Genomic DNA, 7464 nt, shown 5'->3' on the forward strand with positions numbered 1-7464 from the left:
TTAAACTTAAAAATTAATTTCAAAATTTTAAACTTAAAAATTAATTTCAAAATTTTAATTTTAAACTTAAAAAATTAATTTCAAATTTTTAATTTTAAACTCAAAAAAAAAATTAATTTCAAAATTTTAATTTTAAACTTAAAAATTAATTTCAAAATTTTAATTTTAAACTTAAAAAATTAATTTCAAAATTTAATTTTAAACTTAAAAAATTAACTTCAAAATTTTAATTTTAAACTTAAAAATTAATTTCAAAATTTTAAACTTAAAAATTAATTTCAAAATTTTAAATTTTAAATTTAAAAATTAATTTCAAAATTTTAATTTTAAACTTTAAAAAAAAAATTCAAAATGTTAATTTTAAACTTAAAAAATTAATTTCAAAATTTTAATTTTAAACTTAAAAATTTTAAACTTAAAAATTAATTTCAAAATTCTAAACTTAAAAATTATTTCAAAACTTAATTTCAAACCTAATCTCAAAAAAAAAAAAAAAAAAAAAAAAAAAAAAAAAAATTCAAAAACCACGTGCGGGCGCCCCTGGTATTCTCCTCCGGGGCGCCCGGAAGGGGATCCGGGCACCCGGAGTCCCCTATAAATAAGGGGCAGCAGGCGCCCCCAACCTTTGCCCCACCAATTCTCACTTTTGCCAAGGTTCACTCCGAACCTCAGTGTGAAAGTACTTTAAATCAAAATTTTCTTGCGGTGAACGCTACTGCGATTCAACCGAGGTCGTCAGATCTATATTTGTCGATGGCTCCTCGCTAAAACCTCTTCCCCTCTTTAAAAGTTTTTAGAATTTGACTTCTCAAATTTTTCTTAGAATATTTTCTTATATATACAGTAGGAAACGAACGAATACTGGTGCTGGACCCTCTAATGCTAGCTCTAACCCTAGGTTTCCCACAGATGAACTAAGGATTAAGTTTGAGTCAACCATTTATAAAGCCATTAGGACTGCCTGCATAGATAGATCATTCTTTCTAGAGTCATGTCCCTCCGTTTTAGAGGTTATAGAACTCTATAACTTAAGGAACCTTGTCGAATGTACCAATCCAATAAACATAAGTCTGTGTGCCGAATTTTGCAATAACCTAGTGAAAGTAGACGATCTCACCTATACCACTAGGGCAGCAGGCACTGATATCACATTTTCCCCTACGACTATCCGAGAGTTTTTAGAGTTGCGTCCATCTACTTGTTCCTTTTTGTGCTATCCTCCCAGGGATCTACCATTCGGAGATCCCTACTCACATATTACTCTCGATACGATTTATTCGTATTTTTTTGGGGGAGAGCGAGATCCCACTGTGACACAGTTTAGGTCGGTAGAACTTCGGATCCAGGACTACGCTCTTTATAGGGTTTTAGTCCTTTGCATTTTACCACTGACTACTCGGGACATCGCTGTGATGCGCCCATTCCATTCATTCTTACTCTATGCCCTGAGTCATAGGTTAGATATTGATATCAGCCTACATATCTTCTCCACCATTATCTACTCGGCTGGATTCGTGACTGATAGACGAGTCCACATGCCATTTTGTCACATTTTGACAGCCTATATGTCCTCGTTGCACATTGATGTCACTAGAGGAGACATTGCCCATATGACCGAGTTCGATGTTATAGCAGCTCGGAACTTCTCCCTAGCTGGTGTCCAGATAGATAGGGATGACGGGACTATGTCTTGGCGGAGGGGGGCACAGCACCAGCCCGATCCAGACGCACAGGTGGACGAGTTCATGCTCGCACTATTTCCAGAGGAAGCCGCACAGGCTCCACCACCGCCCCCAGCTCGAGCACCACGTCACGCTCCCCGCACTCTAGCCGACCGTATGACCGGACTAGAGAGAGCTATGGCGAGTCTCCAGCAGGAGAACTCAGATTTTCATAGGGACATTCGGCGAGAGGTTGCCGAGTTACGAGCTGCCGGGGATACCCTGTAAAATATTTTGGATCTATCTAGTGATATTTCATACTTACATTGATTATGTTCTATCTTGAAAGACTAGGATTTTTCAAAAATACTTTCAAAAATGGTTTTATCAAATTATAAGTTAAACTTGTTTGTTTTCAAAACTTGCTATTTTTAGATTTTCAAAAACAGTTTTGGCCTTAGACTAGTTTTGAATCCTTAGAAAGCATGTACCCATAGGCCTAGTTTTTGAGCATCTCACCAACACCTTAGGTTTACCTTGCTTGTGTTTGACAAACATAGAAAGGGGTGAGATGCATAGGCCAATTGTCTGGACTTAAGATGCTTATTTCAATGCATCAGCATAAGTCTGGACGTTAAATACAACTCAGATATTAATCAGATTAAGTTGATCAGTCAAGTCAAACACTGACTGCTTATAATCAACTTAATCTGACTAACCAAGTGAAAGCTACTATCTTCTGATAGTTAGTTAGTACCTAATTGGTTAGACAACTGGTTAAATTTAAGTATCAAGTTCAGGGGGAGAAATTAACTAAAATTTTGTGTGTTTGAAAAATGCTTTTTAAAACTAATTTATGTTTGAACATTAGTTCACAAAAAGTTAAATTTAACTAAGTGTTTGAAAAACTTGGAAGTTTAATTCCACCTAATTTTCAAACCTGATTTAAAAAGTTGACTATTGAACTTTCCAAATTTAGCTTTTATCAAATTAGCCTCAAAATTTTATTTTGGCAAATTTAATCTCACTTAATTTTTGCTTTGTTTTGAAAAATTGAAGTTGAAAATTTACCTTTTGAAAAGTAAATGTTCCTTAAACCTGAAAAGAAAACTTACCTTTTGAAAAGTTGAAAAACCTGATTTAAAAATTTTACACGCTTGAAAAGTTAAAACTTGATTAACTTTAAATTTATACTTTTCAAAATTCAACTTGTCTCCCCCAAGTCAACTTAATTTTTTTTGGATTGTTTTACTTTTTTCTTTGAATTTTGAACCAAACTCAGATATTTTTCAAGATCAACTGTTTTACAGTCACTCTACACTATGTTTACCCTTGTTTTTTTTTATGAATGCCAAAGGGGGAGGGTTAGGCGGTTAAGTTAGATAAACCAAATTGAAAATACTAAAACTAACTTTAAAACCGATGTACCTGTTTTTTGCGTTCTTTCACTAACTTAACCAGGTTGTCATTCCATCAAAAAGGGGGAGATTGTTGGTGCGGGTAGCACTAACAGTCTAACCTAGGTTTTGATGAATGACAAATAGGTTAAGTTAGTTTTGTTGTTATCTGACACTTTGATCGAGTGTGCAGGAGAAGTCCAGACAGGTCGACGGGCTGACCGGATGTCTGGCACGAAGTCCAGCTAGGTCGACGGGCTGACCTGATAGATGGCGAGAAGTCCAAGCGGGTCGACGGGCTGACCGGACGCTTGGCGAGAAGTCCAAGCGGGTCGACGGGTTGACCGGACGCTTGGCTGACCGGACGCTTGGCGAGAAGTCCAAGCGGGTCGACGGGCTGACCGGACGCTTGGCTAGAAGTCCAGACAGGTCGACGGGCTGACCGGACGTCTGGCAGGTAAGTGAGGTAAGTCACTGGAGGGGAGTGACTGCGAGGACGCGTTCCCGGGAAGGGAATATTAGGCGTCGATCCGGCTTAGATCCATTTCGGATATCTAAGTCGAGATCGTGACTAGATTCCGGTCTCGGAAAGACGAAATCTAAGTCATACTATTTGTGCTAATTCATACTATTATAAAATGTGCTAACAATCTATGTTGCAAGTTATATATTGCCTCGGACTAACTTTGTTTTGCAGGAAAAGGGAGTTTTCTGGAACAAAGTGGTCCGGGAGCCCGGAGGGGATCCGGGCGCCCGGAGGTCCGAGCGCCCGGAAGGGATCCGAGCGCCCGGAAGGCAAATTATATCCAGCCAAGTCGTCGCCACGTGGAGCATCACGGTTTGAGCAGCTACGTCACATTCCAGGCGCCCGGAAGGAATCCAGGCGCCCAGAACAACATATAAAAGAAGCCCCAGGCAGGAGCTTCAATCATCAATCTGAGAACTCTTCTACTGCTGGTCCTGCTGCGACGCCAACAAAGCTCCGACAAAGTGCTCCTTCGGTTTTTAGTTAATTTCCTTGTCGGTATTACTTTGTTTCATTAGCATTTCCTGTATTCATCTTGTAATTATATTCGAATTGCTAGTGATTGCCCAACGAAAGTGGTCAAGGACCACGGGCCTTCGAGTAGGAGTCGTCACAGGCTCCGAACGAAGTAAAAATAACTGTGTTCATTTACTTTTCCGCTGCGCTTATACTCTGTATTTTCGAATCGATATTCACCCCCCCCCCCTCTATCGAATCTAACGGTCCTACATGTAGGAATTGATGAGTCTAGAGGACCAGACACCAGGCTGAAGCCCAGTTAGGTCTAAGGACCTGATAATTGGTATGAAGTCCAGATAGATGAAGGCGTGGCCTGATATCTGATAGGAAGTTTAGTTAGGTTTGCGGGACCTAACAGCTGGTTGAAGTCCAGTTGATTTGCGGACCTGAAAACTAACGGGAAGACCTAGTAGGTCCAAAGGCAAGTTAAGTGATTGCAAATGGTAAGTGAGATAAGTCACTAGAGGAGAATGATCCAGTAAGGATGAGTCCCGATGGGACTATAGGTGCAGTCCAACTTAGAGCTATTTTGGATGTCTAAGCTGAGACCATGACTAGATCTTGGTCTTAGGAAGACATGATCTAAGTTATAAATTAATCATATTTTTATATATTATGCTAACTATATTTTATAGGTTATACTTGGTTGCATAGTTTATAGAATCGCGATTATACGCAGAATCAATTTAGGGTCAGGATCGGATCGTAGAATCATACAATTCTACCAAAAATCCTTAAAATTTTATCATACATGATTAATAATTAAAAAAATACATAAAGCACTTACACTTATTTTCATATAAATAGATAACTAATTTTGCATATATATGCAATCATTTACACTCAACACCTCAGATTACATTACTACATGTACAAATTTAAATTAACTACTAATTTAACTACTATTCTCGTATTGTGATAATATTTATATTTTCATATCATAAAATAAAAGAATATAAAATTTCTATTAACATAATAATAATAACACATTCAACGTTAAAAATATTTTCTTGGTTTATAAGATGATCCAATTTAAAGGCCGATAAAACACCTAATGTACATAACAGAAGCTATTGAATTCTTCGATTCAAATTTGAACGTTGGAAATAATCTTTTAAAGATTGGTTGATGCCACATAATACTAGACAATAGGCATCCAAAAACTCATCATTTTAGGAAAAAGAAATGATAGAATATTATTGATAAAAAAACTAACTCAAAAATAATTAAATATATGTTTAAATAATTTAAAACCCTAACAAGACAAAAAAAGATAATAAAAAAAAGGATAAAATCTTCTGGGCATCCGAAAAGGATTTAAATGATATTTTTTGGGGTTTGAAATTGGATGGTTAAGGATAAACTTTAAAATTTATTAAAGATCTCTGAACGAACTTTGATTTAATATATTATAGGCCCTATTGTTCAATCCGAGTCAAAAATTATAACCTCTCAAAGCTTCCACCGATCCTGCTCCAATTATGCTCTGATCCTATTACGATTCTACCGATTCTGTTCCAATCCTACCAATCTTACCGATTCTGCTGCGATCTTACTTCAAAAATGGATTTTGCACGATCCTGGATCGATTTTGAGTTTTCAGATCATAGGATCGCACGATCCTATGATCCGAATCATGATTTTGCAAACCATGGTTGGTTGTACTAACCTTGTGATATAGGAAATCAGATGGCTATAAAAAGGGTCTCCAGGTGCTCGAGAAGGATCCAGATGCACGAAGATTCGGGTACCCGGACAGAGTCCAGGCTCCTGGATTGGCCCGAACGCAAGCACCCAAGAAGAAGAGTTGGTGCATGCTAATTGGCCATCACACGTCAAATTCCAGGAGCCTGGATCAGTTCGGATGGCAAGAGATGGATGAAGTTTCAAAGATAGAGCTTCAACTAGGAGCGGACACGTCAATGGTCTGGACGCCCGGACATGGATAAGTCAGCGACGAAGCAAGCTTGGATAGGCCTCAATCCAAGCACCCGGGGGTGGTTCAGGCACTCGGAGATGGCTATAAAAGAGCCTTTGACCAACATCCACGATAGAACTTTAATACAAGCAATTATGATCCTTCTGTTGCTCCGATAATGTGCAAGAAGCTCAATTGTGATGTTGTGACACCGACTCAAAGCTTCGACTTCCATCTACTACGAGTCGATATACTTTTTTGGTCCAATCGACCTCGAGGGTTTGTTGGGATATGCCCGATGCGGTGTATGCTAAAAATATATTTCGTAAACATGTATAGCGGAAGACTTAACGATAAATAAACTAATTTATTACGTACATGACACACATCACACACATGCAAGATACAATCACATAGATAAGATCATAAAATAAAATGAAATTAAATAATAGTTATTTTATTTTTTGATGAAAAGGTAAATATATATCATTAAGAAAAAGCACATCATAGAAATAACCGGGGTACTGCACATGTCATGTTCGACGAAGTGTCAAATCTGTGGAGGTACCCAAGGTGAAAAGTTGTACACGTGCACACATGCATACCATCACTATCCTAAATACCAACTCACTCGTATGTCCTAACATCACTCGCTCCGATTGATTGCCTATCTCCCGTACAACATGGGGGAGTAGTTATCGATCGGTTCCTATTAGCTCCTGTGGAGGACTAGTTCATGTGAACCCTCATGCGACCAAGCTAACATCAAATAATGCAGCTACACTCACCGCCCCGCAGGTCATTACCATCCTCTGATCAATCTCTATCATCTCCTATGGAGGGCTTGTTAGAGTGTATACTAAAAGTCTAACTTTTGTAAACATTTATTTTAGAAATAAAAGAATCATATTGGTCAAATGTCAACATTTATTTGTTAAGTGTAGTTGTTCAATTAATTTATATTGTAGATAACATGGTGTGTAGTGTCACACACAGAAGATCATGTTATCATTTCTTTATAAATTATAAACAGTTGCTCACGACTAAGATGGAAAGGAACAAACCATTGGAATAGTCATAGTGTAATTAGGTATTAGTTTATCTTGACTAATAAATTACACTAGTATACTCTAAGTATATTGAGTAGGACTATTTTAGGTAAGTTCTTTTTATACTGACTTAATAAAAGAACTAGACCTTAGTTATTATGAAAGTGTGTGTTCTTAATCCTAATATCATAACAAGCATATATATTTAGTATTTATTTCTTTAACTTATCAAAGAGTGAGATTTAGCTCGATAAATCAATAGGCCCGATAAGTTGGGAAATGATATTACTTATAGTGTGTATTGTTGATTTTAGAAGGAATCTGTGTCCTAGTTCTCTAGGTTGAGAATGTCCCCAAGAGGAGCTCATAAGGATTGTCATGTTAAACCCTGTAG

The sequence above is a fragment of the Zingiber officinale genome, chromosome 3A (assembly GCF_018446385.1).
Source record: "Zingiber officinale cultivar Zhangliang chromosome 3A, Zo_v1.1, whole genome shotgun sequence".
NCBI lineage: Eukaryota > Viridiplantae > Streptophyta > Magnoliopsida > Zingiberales > Zingiberaceae > Zingiber > Zingiber officinale.